General features: G+C 39.4%; 1 protein-coding gene across 1 annotated transcript in view; it reads right to left on the bottom strand.

The window, feature by feature from the left end:
- Window positions 1-18,025, bottom strand: part of Exoc4 (exocyst complex component 4) — a 755,612-nt gene that overhangs the window by 186,604 nt on the left and 550,983 nt on the right. The gene's annotated exons all lie outside the window — the stretch shown is intronic.

Genomic DNA, 18,025 nt, shown 5'->3' with positions numbered 1-18,025 from the left:
CAGGTGCCCTCCTCAGAGCCATTCGTGTGCTTAGTGCCAGTATAATAGCACAGCATGCAAGTGTATTGCTCAATTCCTGTACAGTGCTTCTGGCTTTAAGTGAGGATCTATAAGGTCACTTGAATCAAAAGCCATCAAGAATCCCAAAGATGAAGAATGAGAGTATTTCTGAGGATTTCCTTAATTGACCAATGCCTTCCAGTTCGTTGTCATTTTATACATGTAAATGATATCTATGAACTACCACAGGGGAAAAAAGATAAGAGCAGAAGAAAAAAGGCATGTATTCATTCCACAGACTTCCTGAGGGTCTACTACATGTAGTAGGTCACTAGAAGCTGCACATGAGGTGAGAGACAGTCTCCCTACAATCAAGGAATCCAGAGTAACTGAGAAGTAAATGAGCAATCACAAAAGAGGTGATATTACACTGTGAGTAAATGCCAGCACCAGAAATGAGGCCCAGGCAGTGTGCCCTACATGTTACACCACTGTAATGCTCTCTTATAACTTGCTAAAAAAGCATGCATATGCATTCTTTTCACTGTACCAATAACTTGAATATATATTATATATAAGGTAAATGTATACATTTACACATAGATGTAAAACATAAACATGTATGTATACATATACACATATATACAAACACACACATTCTTTCATATGTATTCACTAATCCCCATACTGTGCTCTAAGGGTCAATGTAGTATTTTTCTATCTTACAGATATGGAAATTAAGTCTCAAGAGAGTTGAGCTTCCTGTGAAAGGTCACATATACAGTGGCATTTCTAGGAAATGGTCCCACATCTAATTCCAAAGCCCATGCCTCCTTAACTGCATGGGTTAGTTTCTTAAAGTTAATGTTCAGGTAGGATTGTACCTTATAAAGTGCTTTTACACATTTCAGGTCATTTAATCTTTCTCATAGTTTTTGAGATGAAGAGCTCAGATTATAGGTAAGAAAACAGAGGTTCAGAATTGCAGGAAGAAACCTGTTTACATGGTTAGAAGTGATAGTGCCAACAGCTTGCTACCAGGTACCAGATTTAAATCAATGCTTCTCTCCAATTCAGTCTACACAGGTAGACATAAAAACTGTTTTTTTTTTTGTTTACAACTGGGCCATAATTTTTTCCCTTTTGTGGAATTCAAAGCAGGGTTAACTACTTTGAGCAGCAGATGGGACACAGAGGCCTGACTTAATGCCCACTTTCTTATCAATAATTGCTTCTCCCTTTGTCCCAAAGCAAAGGGTCCACACTATGCTTTTCAGGCTTGTGTGTCATCCTCTAACATGTTAACAGTGCTATCATATGGTAGCTTTGGCACCTGGGGTAAGATGAACAAATGCAGTGTGAGTCCTGCATGAAAATCACACATCTCCAGATGAAGTTGTGCTGTTGCTTGAGAACTGAGGCAAAGAATCAATCTTACTATCCTGTAAGGAGAACACCTGCAGTGGCCATGGCTGTGCATTTTACTTCCATATCTCTTAGGGTATCTGCTGTAGTGCAGAACAGCTGAAATTTGCAGGTGGAACTAAGTTGATTTTCTGGTTGAAACTACTGGATTATTCTAGGAAGGCCGGTGGCTCAGGAGACTTGAGGGAGCACTATCAGGCAGACAAGGTTTTGCATCAAATGCCTAGGCCAGGCCATGCACAAGATACTGACCATTATTCTTTGCTGGTAGGAACTATTTGGCAGAGCGCTAGGGATGGAGGAAGCCCAAATGACCTGACATCAGCCAGGGGCAGCCTGTGCTACTGCTTCCTCAACCAAGACAGACATGGGGCCAATCAGAAAGTCCTAAGTAGTAGGGATACTGTACTATACCAATCTCTAGCTGAGGGTCTAGATCAGAAGGCATATTCTTTCTTTAATTAATGCCAAAAGGCAAATTCTTTTTCTTTTTTAATTGGTTTCTAGGGAGCAAAGGAAAGAGAAAGTGAGGGGGGATATACCTAAGTAGAAGAAATGGCTATGAGGGCCATTTGAAGGTAGAGATGGGGTGGGAGTTTAGAGGGCTCCAAAGTTTAAAGTGCCTCAGGGTCCCATACAGCCTCTCAATTTTGCTGATGGCTGCACTTGTGTTTTAAAAATAAAATATCTGCTGAGTGGATTAAAGGAGTGAACCGAATTCCCGAGGCTCCGATTACCTTTCTTTCTGCCAGTTTTTATCAGCAATGATCAGTAAGACTGTCAGATCTGATGTAAACTTCTTTCCTCTCACACTCCTTTTAGCCTCACAGCATGTGAAATACAGGATTAGCCCCCCACCCCCACCCCTTTTGTGTGTATGCCTTTTAACAGTTGAGCTCAGTTGAGAAGAATGCTAAAGACAAACACATAGGGTGTTTGAAGACCAACGGGAAGGGGCAGGCACATGAGCAGAGGGCACAATGCCTTTGGGCATTGTCATCTACTAGTACCCGGGGTCTGCCTTCACAGCATTACCATTACTTTATCCTGAGGAAGAGGAAGCTGAGTGGTTAACGGAAAGTCGTATCAGGATATTTCCTGGAGCCGATTAGGATGGAAACTGTGGCACTTATTCTCTGATGAGGTAGTAACCTAGCTCCTGGTTAAGGCTACTTCCTCCATGTACCCCATTTCCTTAGAAGTAAAATGAACTACTTCTAGGAAGACGAATGGAAACACAGTCAACATCTTGAGCCCACCAGAGCCTGTGAACTGCTAGAACCCTGCTCATGAGACATTCCAGCTGAAGGATGCACCCGGAACATGCTGCTTAGCTAACATCTACTAGCTGTGCTTCTTACATTTAACCTGGCAAGAAGAAGTGGCAATTACCCTTAAAACAAGATCACTGTGCCACTGGAGGTATAAAAACACACACCATGGTTAAGCGTTTGATAAGCAGAATCAACATGCCTGGAGACTAGCAATAAACAAGGGGTTTGAGACTGGGGTCAGGCATATCTAAACCCAGTGTTGAGCAACTCAGATATTAGGGCAAAGTCAGAGTTTCTTTCTTTGTAAAATAATGCTGGTTATAGGCAAAACAAGGAGTGAAATCTTGGAAGGGAGACAATGGGAAAGAGAAAGGAGGATGGCAGCAGAGCCCAGCTAAATGAAGCAGATGTGCCAGCTGGTGAAGAAACACCTAGTTACCCTGTGTCAAGCTAATGAATGGTGTCATTTTAAAGAAGCCTGAAACGACCTTGATTGCTTAAGCCATGGCCAAGTGTACTTTAGATTTTGAACATTAGGTGCAAAAAGATATATACTTGACTACATCTAGCTTCCAGTAATTAAACCCATCTCAGTTCCACCAGTCCTTCAAGGGATACCTAAGAGGAAAGACACTCAATTGTCTGGGGTGTGTGTGTGTGTGTGTGTGTGTGTGTGTGTGTGTGTGTGTGTGTGTGTGTGTGTGTAACACATCTTTGTTAACTGTCACTGGAAGAATGCTCAGTAAACTCACTATGGATGAACTGACACAGGCTTGTATACAGAGGCAGAAGAGGCTTCCCTGACAAAGGATACTTTCTAAGTTCTTCATTTTTCCTTATAACCCAATTTCTGTCACAAAGGCAAAATAAGGGAGAGCAGTGTACAGTTTTACAATGGGGTGAGAGCACATTCTAGAAATTACTGATTATATTTCAGTAATCTCTTGCATTATGAGAATTTAGACAAAGAAATTTCATCTAAAAAGCCAATACATGATAGCACAGATGACTTTTTATTTTTTCCAGAATTAATAGACTGAGTAATCTTATAGTCTTTACTTATTTTGAAGTAAAACATATGGTGGGGGACAATCCATGATGTCAAGCATGTTCAATGGATTCTTTTAAAGGAATATTCCGCTAAAGTCATTAGAAATGACAGGTACTTGACAACACTGAATAAAGACACATACTATTTATTAAACTTAATCAAGCCAGAGTGCTGAGAAACGATCAACTACAATCAGTGGAGAAGTCAGGACTAAACATCCTGACAGGCGTAAGACCAGAATTATGAAATTGAGGAGAGAAAGGTTCAAATCACTATTATCAGAAAAGAGCAATAAAATAATGACAAAAATCAATATGAATTAGAAATTTGACCAGATTTTTGTAAAAACAAGTGTAACAATTTGATCTAGATTCATAATGGCATGGTGTTAACATGATGACATATAGAAAGTCAAATGAACTAGAATTACTTTTTGAAAATTATGTTAGTCCAGTCTTGTGCTTCAAAATCTTCCAACAGAGTCCACAATGTTTAAAATTCATACTTAGCTGAGCCACAGCTACCTTATATAAGCCAGTAGTCAACTTCCTCTAAGAAATCTCAAGTTACTTTCCCCCGCTCTTTACCTCCTATTCAGGCTCCTTTTCCATGGATAAGACTTCCACCACTGAGCCTGCCCCTGGCCCCTTCCTCTGTGACCCCTTACATCTTCACTCAAACTGTTTCAGGAAACCTTGGAATGGCACCTCCTGAGAAGTATTCTCTCATCACCACCCCCAAATCAGTCACCTATTCCCAACCACTGTTCTCAACATCTAGCTTACTGTATTCTCTGCACCTAGAATCATGCCCCAGATAGAAACAGTGGCTCCAGAGTATTTGCTGAATAAAAGGTTAACATCTGTGTTTGGAAAGATCATTGTACTAAAGTCTAGTATCCTGTTTTGAGAGAGACACCGGGCGCTATCAAGGGAGAATAATCAGGCTCATGAGAATTCTAGGAACCTCCTTATTGGAGGAAGGATTGAATTAGTTATACTTTGCCAAAAGAAGAAAAGAGTAACAGGAAATAACAATAATTTGGAATGCCAACTTGCTTTGCAGACATTTCAGATGGCGAAAGAGGAAGGGACAGTGATTGTAAAGAAAGCTTTGGTTCACCTGTAAGGATTTTTACTTGTTCATTGTCTGAAGGTGAGAAGGCAAGTTTCCTGCAAAGTTATATCCAACAGAGCTGCTGGGAGCCACACGAGATAGGCTCTGACATGGGTGTGTGGGCAGGAAGTGTAACCAGGGAACCTCTGTATTCTCACTTCTAAGCACTCTATGATTTTATAAGTCAGCTCATAATGAATGTACTGTTTCCCACAGAACTCCTTGGAACATTTGGTCTGCATTCTCTTACAGAAGAATACTTCATTTGGGAAATAGTATTTACTGTATCTCCTTCTGTTATGTACTACTGCAAAGAGCCCATTTCATGTGGAAATAATGTCTTCCCAAACTTATTTTGACCTTGGAACCAGTTTGCACACAGTGCCTATTAACAACCTTCAGGACTGGAGCTCATGAAACATATTCTGTGAAAGGTTAGCCTAGACTGTGTGAATCATATTCCTTTTTCCTTAGCATGCCCTAAAGTGAATAAGTGCTAAGAATTCTATTTCTGCATTCTGATCAGTGCCAAAGCTTGAGCCTGAAGGTATGGAAGAATATCCATAAAAGGGTTTACATTTTCTGCAATTTCATCAAAACAAATAATCTATATATCACAGGGACTGGCAATGTTTTGTTGGGTTAAAAGAACACGCAGCTCAAAAAATTGACATTATGCTGAAAAATAGTTCCTGAACATATTTACATTAAGAGTTATTTCTCTGAACACTATGCCCATGAATAACTCACATATACTTAGTTGCAAGATATTGAAAACATTAATATTTCATGCGCTGAAGTGCTTCAGGACGAACAGTCATTGTATATAGTTAAAGGCAACCAAGAGGAAGAAACTAAGGGAGGATTCTTTAGAAAAAGAAACCATTTTCCTTTGTTTTTAGGTTGTATTAATTTGGTAAGAATGAAAAAAAATGGGCTGATTTATTCAGTCAATGAATATTTGAATATCTATGTTTTGTTTCAAAGATGCAATGCTGGATGAACAAAAATAGTTCTCTACCTTCGGAAAGCTCCTAACTTGTGGAAGGAGGCAGACAAATAATCCATTAAAATAAACTTGACAATAAACAGTGATGTGCTAGGGATACATCCTATCAGTTCATAGCTGTGCACTCTTACATTTTTAAGGCTTCAGTAAGTCAGTTAGCAAATGCATCTGTCATTAAAAATTATATAATGTAAATGTACAATTAAATACATTTAATGAAAGTTACAGTGATACTCAATAGCTACGTCCTGAGAAAATACTACAGTTATTTTATATTGTCCTACTTTATATGTTGTGAGGGTTATTTATGCCTGTTGTACCTACATGAGGGCAATTCCATATACTTCTATACTACTTTGAATTCCTAAGACAGCACATCATGCTAGTAGCATTAAACTAGCCATGTAGGAAAAGATATATCATGGCTATTAGCAAACACTACAAATACGAGCCTAATATAAATCCCCTCTCATTCTAATTCTTTCCTAGAAAGTTGGTTGTTATATATTTACCAGAATATAAATGAATATGAACTACATTCAGATCTCTAGATTAAGGTTAGGAGACCTCCAAATACAAGGCAGGAGCACCAAAAAAGGCTTGTGCTTATTAATATTCTTGGCTTCAGGGAGACTTTCTGATACCAAAAGCATCTTTGCTTTTGTTTAAACATACCTTTGCTTAACAACACACACTGAATGGCCTACTATTAGCAAGGCTCCGAGATGGAGGCAGACTTGGATTAGAAATAGTCTCATATTTCAGAAAATTTACAATCTCACTGAGAAGCTAAGAGTGGCAAGGTAAGAAAAAAAATTAAATGAGCAAACTGTCACTTTTAAAAGACATTTCAGAAGCTGGCATTATTAGAATAAGAATAAGCATACTTCCGATCCCAGAGGAGAGCTGAGATGTGCTTGTGGGTAGGGCATGACAGTTGAAGGACAGAATAAAGGTATTTCAGGTAGGAGGGAAGAGTTGTGGAAGAGTAAGTGGTCAACAAATTGACATGTATGCTTTAGGGACAGTGACAGAGCAATTAGGCCTTCACCATGCCCGGTACACTGACTGCTGCTTTTCAGATGCAGCCATCATCCATAGTTCTTCCTCACAGGACAAGTTAGCAGGGAAGAAGATCCATGGTGTTAAATATACAGGAACTGGGGAAGCATTAGTACAAAACTCCAGTGTACCATATCCTTGGCAAGTTTAAACTCTTGGGAAGGCTTAAATGGCAGAGATGCAACTAAATGCCCATCATCCCACCAACTACCAGGGTCCATGTTAGGAATATCAGTCTTGGGGCCTCCCCTGGGCTCTTCCTGAAGCCGTGCTCTCAAGCAGAAGGGGCCCATACTGCTCCCCTCTGACAGACTGCTAAAGTTTCCAATTGGAAGCACATTCATATGGATATTTCCAGATGTATCCTAACTTCCAGCATGGGGCTCTCTCAGGGCTTGTAGGGGCCCTGCTCCCAATCTATAAGTTTCAAGATACTCTGGTATTATGGGGAATTGTAAGTGAGTCCTAATTCTCTCTTCTTCAGAGAATAATATTAATAATACTAGGCAGAAAGGCTATGTTTATGACATTTCTTGGGATGAATAAATATCTACCTAAATTTTCCTGTTGAACTGTATACAGGAAGCAAAAGCAGCACTGTTACCACAAACTGCAAATAAATATAAAATTGATGAGGCCCATCAAGTTATGATGATTAAACCCTAGTTCAATACACAGATTTTTACCACTGTATTTGTTAATAAACTGGCCCATGAGCCAAATCTGGCTTGCTGTCTATTCTTTTTTTTTTTTTTTTTTTTTTTTTTTGGTTTTTTGAGACAGGGTTTCTCTGTGTAGCTTTGCGCCTTTCCTGGAACTCACTTGGTAGTCCAGGCTGGCCTCGAACTCACAGAGATCCGCCTGCCTCTGCCTCCCGAGTGCTGGGATTAAAGGCGTGCGCCTCACCGCCCGGCTTGCTGTCTATTCTTGTTAACTAATTTTAATTTACTAGAACATAGATGGACAACTGAGTTTATTACCTAAGGCATAAGCTCTTTTCCCTCTACAAGAGCAAACCTGAGTATACAGATGATCACCAACTGCTGGTGGGGTTGTATCCTGATAAATTCAATGTAAGTACAAAATGAATTTACTGATTCATCTAACCTGATGTCCAACTGAGCTTAGTAACACAGCACTATGAACTTCAGGTGATCACCCTCACAATTGCATGGCAGTCTGGGATCTGAGATGCATCTCTCATGCCTGCCATCCCAAGAAGCCTGGAGTATGTGCACTAACCCAGGAAAGATCAAAATTCAGAATTTGAAGAACAGTGTCCACTTAATGTGTATCACTTTTTCACCATCATAAATTCAAGAACTAGCCAGTCAAACCACTTCAGTTGAGAATTGCTTGTAGGCACAAGACAGATCGTTATGGTTCACAAAGGAAAACCAGTTTGCTGATGTATGCACTACCCCACATTGTCTTTGTTGACTGATCTATAATTTCAAGAATAAAAGTATGGAGTCTTTCGGTCTAGAATACAGGTGAGGTAACTATTTATTGCCTAGCAGAAAGAGCTTCAAAGGCATTGTGTCAAGCATGGGATGCACATTACCAACACAGACCTAAATTAAGGGAGGTAAAGGGCTGAGACTCTCAGGTTCTTGCATACCTTCAGATTAGCCTATGCTTTCTACTGTTAGTATTTTCTAGCGTTTCCAAGAATCTGAAGAAAAGAAACTGAGTCAAAAGATAGGACTAAAGATTTAAAAGACTGAATGCAAGCCCAAGGTAATGAAGCAAGCAACTGACAGAGATAGAAATGGATTTTATAAAATTCAAGTCTCAGCTTGCTTCTTGCACTGCCCTTTCTCAAATTTCCTTTCACATCATCTCCCATTTCTTTGATTGATTAAAGACCAACTTTATAGATATAAATGTGATTTCACCATTTTGGAGGTATTATGGAAGATTTTCTGTATGGGTATGAACACACATGGTGTGCATGGTTGTAGAGTCAGGAGGAGATGGTAGTTATCACAGTCACTGCCAAGCATGTTGGTTTATTATAGAGAACCTTTTATATTCTTTAGTGTCTTGTAAGACAGAAAAGTCTCACCAGTTAACCTTCCAGAAGGAGAGTTTGCTATCAGTGCTCTGACACTACCCCAGCAGGGAGCCAGATGACTGTGTTCATGACATGATTGTAAGAGGAGCCTGTGATTTGTTAAAATAATCAGATGGATCACCTTTGAGCTACTGAATGCACATGAAGTGTGGGCTTCAATTTAAATGAGGCTTGAAAGTGATAGCAAGGAAGATGCAACTGCTTCAGTGATAAGGAATCACCATGGCTAGGTGTTGAGTAGTTCTATAATTCCAGGAGGAAACGTTTGGTGTGGCAGGAGCTATAAGCTAGAGAGTAACATAAATGAAGTGTTTTGGTCACTGAATGATATGTCAATATTTTTCAATTTCCAAGAGAATTAGATACCAGGCAGTTTGGTTGGGCTTGGTCTAGCCCACAGGCATCTTCAGTCGGGAAAAGGGCAGAGGCTATATTTTGAATCTGGCTTTCTTTTTTCTATTTGGTCTACATCGGATGCCCAAGCACTTCAGCTCCACAAAATGTTTCCAGTAGTCCATTTGTTGTAAGACAAACTAGGAACAGGATATTCATGGACCACACAACTATAGTTACTATGCAGAAAAAGTCATAAAGCATATGTCTACCTAGTTAGAGTTTGCCTTCATATCATCTCTCTAAATAGATAACAGGATTTATTCATTTCAAACACAGAGAAAGCCACAGCAATAGAACTGAAATGTCCATGATGTAGAGGCTACTCACAGACATACACCTCAATTACAAATATCCAGATAATGTTTGGGGGAATAGTTAATCAAAATAAAAGTGGTCTGAAAAAGCTATATGGAAACCTACTACTTTGTAAGGTAATTGAAAAAAATTGTTGAAGAGTTAGAAAGGAGATATTCAGGCTGTTCCTAAAAGTCATGGGCTGCTGTGGGATGTTCTGTATGGCAAATGTGTTGCTCTGATTGGTCAATAAATAAAACACTGATTGGCCATTGGCTAGGCAGGAAGTATAGGCGGGACAAGGAGGAGAATAAAGCTGGGAAGTGGAAGGCTGAGTCAGAGAGACACTGCCAGCCGCCATGATGACAAACAGCATATGAAGATGCCAGTAAGCCACGAGTCATGTGGCAAGGTATAGATTAATGGAAATGGATTAATTTAAGCTGTAAGAACAGTTAGCAAGAAGCCTGCCACGGCCATACAGTTTGTAACCAATATAAGTCTCTGTGTTTACTTGGTGGGGTCTGAGCGGCCGTGGGACTGGCAGGTGAGAGAGATTTGTCCTGACTGTGGGCCAGGCAGGAAAACTCTAGCTACAATGGGCTTATTAAACAGAACTCGCATTGGCATGTGAGGGATAGCACCTTAGGAGTTATTGGTCAGGGAGGTCCCAGAGGCTCATATTCCTCTTGGTTATCCATCAGAACTAGCTGATAAGAATACTGTTGTTGCAAGACACAGAGAAACTAAACTGGGACTGCTCTAGAGGTACTTTCCCTCCTAGAGTTTGTAATGCTGATAAAGGTGCTATGTAGTTTGCTGAGGAAGAAAAGACATCAGGGGTGTTACCTAGTTGTAAACTTACCAACTACAATGCCAACCTGACAGTCAAGATATGCATTGGTGCAACAGTGGCATGAGCTATGGTGGTAACTGACCATTCTTTGGTTAGATTTGAGGCCTGCTCCACAGGAGAGAATTCATGTCTGATACTACAAACTCAATCAAAACCCCATGAATAGGTAAGTCTTAGGCCTTAGGTGGCAACTTACTATAGTAGTTCAGCTAAAGTGACATGATGCCATATTGCATTCCAAATATTTATGTTTTTATATATATAGACAAATCTTACACCTAGTCAAAATCAGAGAAGCTTCTCTTTATAAGGAATGGCGATGAATGCAATTACCCATGGCTTCTCAAAGTGTTGAGAATAAGTGATGGTAGATTCCTGATCCTAAATAGGACACTTAGGCCACCCCTTCTAAGGCTAAGGGAACAAACACTGTGGAAGAGGAGGCAGGAGGGGAATGTAAGAGCCAGAAGACTTGAAGAAGGGCTATAGAATGCTATCTTCTGGGCATTATATGGCCACTGCCACTATGATCTTTCAGCAGATGTACTTGTCTGTACTGGGCACGCAGATGACTGGACCAATGGATCTAGGAGGGATTCATAGAACCATAATGACCTTACTGGCTATTGGCTACGGGTAGATTCAGCGGGGTCAGGCAGTCATTGTCTTTATTTGTGTATCTACAAGTGAGCCCATCAGGCTCCAGTGGACAAATACAAATAGAGCCAGTGGAGAAATTTAGGTTAATGGGACGGGAGGGAGATATGCGAGGGTGAAAGTGAGAATAACCAGAATGTACTACATACACACACACACACACACACACACACACACACAATTGTCAAAGAAGAAAATAAAAGTTACATAAAAAGATATGTTTGGATTTTCAGGTGTGAGTAAGGTCTTTTCAATAAATACATCTATTTGATAAGAACAAAAATCTATTCCAAAAGAAAAGAACTGTGGTTTTCATAGAGGTAAATAGGTATTTTTTTGAATAGATTTTAGGAGACTTAAAATGACTTCCTTTTTAAAAATTGGCTCTGGAGGAAGATTTTGTTTGGTTATGGAAATTGAGTTGGGTCTGAGAAATAAGTAGTGACATGGGTGAGGATCTGAGGAAGAAGGTGAGCAGTAAGGACCATACATTCAAACTAGTCAGAAAGGAAGTCTCAGCTACAGTGAAGTAGTCAGTTCAGGTCATAATGTATAGAAGGGCATAAATACTTGAGGTGGTCACTGGATTTAAGGAGGATATGAAGACAGGAAAATGAGAAGTTTTCTTGTCCCACAGTAGATCCTGGTGTCCTATCTACAGCCAAGTAGTGACTATGAGGTTCTATTGAAAAACATCCTTCACACCTACAATGGACTGTGCTGTGGGATGTCGTTCTGTATGCTGTGATTATGTGTTGCTCTGTTTGGTTGATAAATAAAATGCTGATTGGCCAGTAGCCAGGCAGGAAGTATAGGTGGGGCAAGCAGAGAGGAGAATTCTGGGAAGAGGAAGGGCTGTGTCAGGAGTCACCAGCCAGATGCAGAGGAAGCAAGATGAGAATGTCTAACTGAGAAAAGGTACCAAGCCACAGGGCTAAACATAGATAAGAATTATGGGTTAAATTAAATGTAAGAGCTAGTCAGTACTAAGACTGAGCTAATGGCCAAGCAGTTATAAATAATATTAAGCCTCTGAATGATTATTTTATAAGTGGGCCACAGGACTGCGGGGACTTGGTGGGACAGAGAAACCTTCCAGCTATATTTGACCCACATAGACCTAAGAAAGCTTAAAGAAATGGAGCCACACTAGGCTTCCTAGTCTCACAGTCTCATGCCAGTAGCAGCATAGAGACTCGTCTCCCAACAGCTGCCCGTGAGATGGAGCTGGCTGCCAGCTGCCATAAACTAATCAGCATGATGGATTCCCACCACAGTACACAGTGGTGTCTCCAAGCTGTGCAGAACACTGTGCAGTGGATTTAGCTTTTGCTAGTACAGGGGAAGAAGAAGAAGAAGAAGGAGGAGGAGGAGGAGGAGGAGGAGGAGGAGGAGGAGGAGGAGGAGGAGGAGGAGGAGAAGGAGAAGGAGCAGTAGCAGTAGCAGTAGCAGTAGTAGTAGTAGTTTCTTGGCTACATGCTGCTAGATGGAAGCATGGATCCACTGCCTCCCAGAGTCAGTAGAAAGCATGGCTCCCAGAGATGGCGATGAATTACCTCTGCCATGTTGAAAAGCTAAGATGGGTGGAGTCAGCAGCCAAGGCTGCTGCTTGAGTACTAGCCACTGTAGTTTAAAACAATAGATTCACAATAAGATTCAGATGGGATAAACCTTAAAGAGTTTACAGTGTGTGTAAAAGTGTGCGTAGGCTTGGATGAGACAAGAAAAGGAATATAGACAGTTATATAAAGAAATAGAAAGTTTTAAAAAATACAGTCTTTAAAGAGAAAATAAAAGTAATATAAAAATAAGCCACATAAAGATGGAAATCACACAGAGAGTCTGTCTTTGAGATTTTTAATTGCGGAAAGACATTTGATTGTAAAAGCTGCTCAGTTAAACCAATATGTATATTTTAAAGGTATCTTGACTTCAAAATTTATGTCTAAGGATATGTTGCTTTGGAAAGGAGGCTCTGCTTTTGTTTCCACAGGAAGCAAGAGGCTATGCATTTGTTCCAGGTTAAGATGGACCAGATCTAATCAAGCCAGACCTCCTGAACCTTAACAGACGGTACCTATCAACAAAGGTTATATAGCTGGTCTTCCCAGGACTTGGCCATTATCTCAAATTTTCTCATGATCCCCATAAGACTACCAGTGCCCCCTATCAGCAGGAAGTAGCCTAGAACACTACACCCTCATTCCCCCCAAAATAGATTATGGATGTTCGTCTTTGTTTAGGTTGTTGGTTACAAATTGTTATTGGTCATAGTCAATCTCTTTCTAAAAAAGGGGGATATGACATAGATATGATAGAATGAAAGGGTAGATTATTGAATCTAGTTTTAAAGAGTAACTTATTTTAAATTGCTATAGATTTTAGCTTATTACAAATTTAAAGTTAATTTTGTTATACTGTATGTATATTTCTACTCTTGTTTAAAGTATTTCATTTGTGCAACTCATTTAAGATTGTAGTGTATAGTTGAGAAATACTGATTAATAATTAATCATCTATGAAAATGAAACTTACAGTCATGTTAGTTAAGCTTTCTAGGAACACATAGATATATTTCAAATAGGTAGGTAATCTTCTAACACTTCAAAGACCTACAGAATATGGCATTTAAAATGTTTTAAAAACTTAAAATGTTTTAAAAACTGGACAATGAGACATGTCTGCTCCTGACAGCATCACTTACTTCAAGGAGAATGATGGGCATTGAATAAACTCATTATGCAGTTTGCTTTCTTTGTGGCAAAAGTTAGTCACTGGGCAAAAAAGTGCCATGGCGTCAACTGCTTGACAGTATGTTGTATAAACTGGACATGCAGGACTCATAGGAAGGTGACCACTGAACTTTGTAAGATAAAATTGTCCTTCAGGTTCCTGCTTCACAGAAGAAACTGCCAGACATTCTACAGGACACAGGAAGAAGTGACTGAGAGACTCTAGTACTATAGGCTGAGGAAGGATGCCCCAACGTTGCACAGGAACTTTGGGTGACTGTCCAGACAGCCAGCTGTCTCTGTCATTCTTGATTTTTGGAAGTTGCTTACAATGCTCTTCTTGTTTACTTAGGTAATATTATATCCTTCTGGGGTCTTTGATGTAGTTGAAGACTAGATAATTATAATTATAATTTTCCTTGGTTATAATAAAAGATAAATTAGATATGAAACTCTGGACTCACAAATAAGGATAGATAGAATATTTTCTTTAATTTTGCTAAATACAAATAGACTAGCTATTGTAACTGTAATTCTTGCTTGATAACTTTTATTATATGTAATTTTACTATGTTAAAGTTAAAACCTTCCTTTTTGGTTAGATAGAAAAGGGGAAGTGCTGTGGGATGTCGTTCTGTATGCTGTGAATATGTGTTGCTCTGTTTGGTTGATAAATAAAACGCTGATTGGTCAGTAGTCAGGCAGGAAGTATAGGCAGGGCAAGCAGAGAGGAGAATTCTGGGAAGAGGAAGGGCTGTGTCAGGAGTCACCAGCCAGATGCAGAGGAAGCAAGATGAGAATGTTTAACTGAGAAAAGGTACCAAGCCACATGGCTAAACATAGATAAGAATTATGGGTTAAATTAAATGTAAGAGCTAGTCAGTACTAAGCCTGAGCTAATGGCCAAGCAGTTATAAATAATATTAAGCCTCTGAAAGATTATTCTATAAGCCGACCATGGGACTGTGGGGGCTTGGCTGGACAGAGAAACCTTCTGGCTACAGGACTGAATGTTTACACTTTCTATACTAGTCACTTTTCCTGTTGCTGTGATTAGATACTAGGATAAGAGCAACTTAAGGAAAAAGAGTCTATTCTGGCTTATTGTCTCAAGGGATCATTTCACCATGGTGAGAAAGACATGGCTTCAGGCAAGAAAGGCATAGCAGCAAGAGCAGTAAGCCTGCAGGTCACATTGCATCCACAGTAGGAAACAGAGTTACCAAGAAGTGAGACTGGGCTAGAAAGTTTCAAAGTTTGATCCCAGTGACCACCTTCTTCCAGTGAGGCTAAGATTTCCATAACCTTCCCAAACAGTGCCACTGCTGGGAACCAGGTGTTCAAATCCAGGAGCTTATTGGAGACATTTCACATCTAAACCATGAAACCTCCCATTCACATGTTGACATTCCAGTCTCCACAGTGCAACTCTAATTCCAAAGCTGAAGGGGGTGATTAGGTCTAGATGATCTAAGATTTCTCTGTAACCAAAACTGTAAATAATAAATTGTTGTTAGAGCCATCAGGCACTGGGTTTTGCTTAAATGGACTATGATAAAACCCACTCCTTCTACTCATTCAAAAATTTCTCTTCTTTAACTCTATTTTATCACATTTACACATATGTGCACACACACATATAATGCACTGCTATCATTTAGAAACATATTGAATGTATTACCCAAAAATTTAAGAACTAGAATCTTGGTCTCAAGAATGGCAACAGTAAAAGAAGGTGGACTCTTTTGAGAATAGGAGCTAGTAGAAAGTACTTGGTTATTGGAGGCATCTCTCCTGGAATGCATTAATGGAGTTCTCGTGGGACTCCAGTTAATTCCTACAGGAACAGATTGTTATAAAACGTGGCAAGCCTGACTCCTTGAATATCTCTTTTGTGTCTTACTCTGTTACTACTTCATCATACACTTTTGCTATTCTGATGCCATCTACCATGAGACCCTAATGAGAGGCCAACTAGATAGGGCTGTCCAATCTTAGACTTATAGACCCTAAAACTATGAGTCAAACAAACCTCTCTATAAACTATTTTGTTATGGTAACTGAAAACAGACTAATTACATGTCTGCAAAATGTTTATAGTATGAGTGCATATCTTGATAAATAATCATTAAGGAGACACTGAATAGAAACCAAACCTGAAAAGAAATAAAAATTCTTAATATCCTCAGTACTTCCCTGTTCTATTCAAAACTGTCTCCCCTCCCACCTAAGGTAACCTCTGCAGCAACCTGGTTCTACCCTTTATCATGTAAAATATACATCTTCAAACTCCATAGGATAACTTGGCACATCATAAATAAAATCAGGTATTACATATTCTTTGTGTCTTGCTTTGGTGAACAGTATGTACAATAGCTGAGTGTAATGGTGTATGCCTACAATCCCAGCATTCTGGTTGAGGTGAAAGGATCATGAATTCCAGGCCAGCCTACACTAATTTAGCATAAACCTATGTTATGAACTAAGAACAAAAATATTCATTAAGTCAATCCAAAAATGAATAACATGTTATTTGTTTATTCATTTTCATCACTGCATAGGTGTCCCCCTTCTGGGTATATATGACAATGTATCTGTCATCCTTGATGAGCTAGGCTGCTACACCTTTCTCACGGCCTCTTCCTCTACCAGCAACATGCAAGATACTAGCAACCTTTCTAGATTCATTAAGTCATCTCTTTTTTAAAATCTTTTCTGAATGACCTGCAAAGTGTAATTGATCATGCAAGCTCCCAAGGTGCCTTATATGAATGTACATCATGATGAACAAAATGCTGATTTGCTAGTGTGTCCTCTCATCTTTGCTAAACAATAAAGTTGAGGCAGGATTCTGTGTTCATCTCTATTGCTCTAGTGTCTTACACTGACTGAACTGTGCTTTGAGTATGTACACAAGATACACGTTGGCTAAAGTGCAGAGGATTAGATAACTTCCAAATATGATGGGGGAAATGGGAGGAGACAGAGAAGAGGGTATAGGGTGTGGATTTGATTAAAATACATTGTATACATGAATGGAATTCTCAAATAATAAGTAAAAATATGTTTTAAAAACCCAAATATTTCTCAGGTTAAAAAAAGCCCACTTAAAATATCAAAGAAACAAAGTTCACATGATTGACAGGTCCAGGCATATTGAAAGGGCAGATCTAGTATACTGGTCTGAGAATCAGAAATCTGGATTTTAACATTCTCAGAAAGCACTTACCATTACAGGATTTGGTTATTGGCCCAAGTGTTCTTTCATGGCTGACGTCCTAAAGCCATTAACACTGCCTAATGAGTGCCAGCTTCGTCTTCTCTACTGACCTCCAACTCAGTGAGCACTTCTTGTTACTGGTAGACAAACAGACAAGTGCTGAATAAGGCCGCCAAGGAAAATTCGGGGGAAATTTATTAAGAGCCGGTGTTGTCACCAGAGCACAATCTTCAAAGCAGTGTGCTGCACTGTCATTATCTCATTACAGCAATTTCAACACTTGCTCCTGCTAACTTATTAAAAACATTTTAAATCATTTTCTTCATTGCAGGCACAACAAACTATCTCATTACCCAAATATGGATCACTGCCAAATGATATGGCGAGGGGCGTGATGAAAGAACTGCACATAGGCAGTAGGAAGTTAGAGTTCGGAGAGAGGCAATCACAGAACCACCCAAGACTGTAAACCAGTACTTGCCAAAAAAGAATGGCTTTTTCAAAATGCTGGCACTCAAGAGGGCTAATACATTATTATTCTCATCATATTATATGTCCTCTAGAAGGCAGATATATTTTATTAATTTAAGTTCTTTTACTATATTACTTAGGCAAAGCATAAATTAACCACTATCCATTCATTCTATGCATGTGTGAACATTATAAAAATGCCCTAGGTGAGCACGTGGGTGGAAATTTTTAGATTAAAATAACAAAAATGAATAATTTCCAACAAACTATCTAAAGTTGGAGTTGGCAAAACAACCTGTAGCCAAATCTAGCTGCTGCATTTATTTTTTTTTTTAAATAAAGTTTTACTAGCTCACAGCTATATGTATTCATTTACATACTGTCT

This window comes from Peromyscus eremicus, chromosome 3 (assembly GCF_949786415.1).
Source record: "Peromyscus eremicus chromosome 3, PerEre_H2_v1, whole genome shotgun sequence".
In the NCBI taxonomy this organism is placed as follows: domain Eukaryota; kingdom Metazoa; phylum Chordata; class Mammalia; order Rodentia; family Cricetidae; genus Peromyscus; species Peromyscus eremicus.
This window is presented reverse-complemented; position numbering and strand designations above follow the sequence as displayed.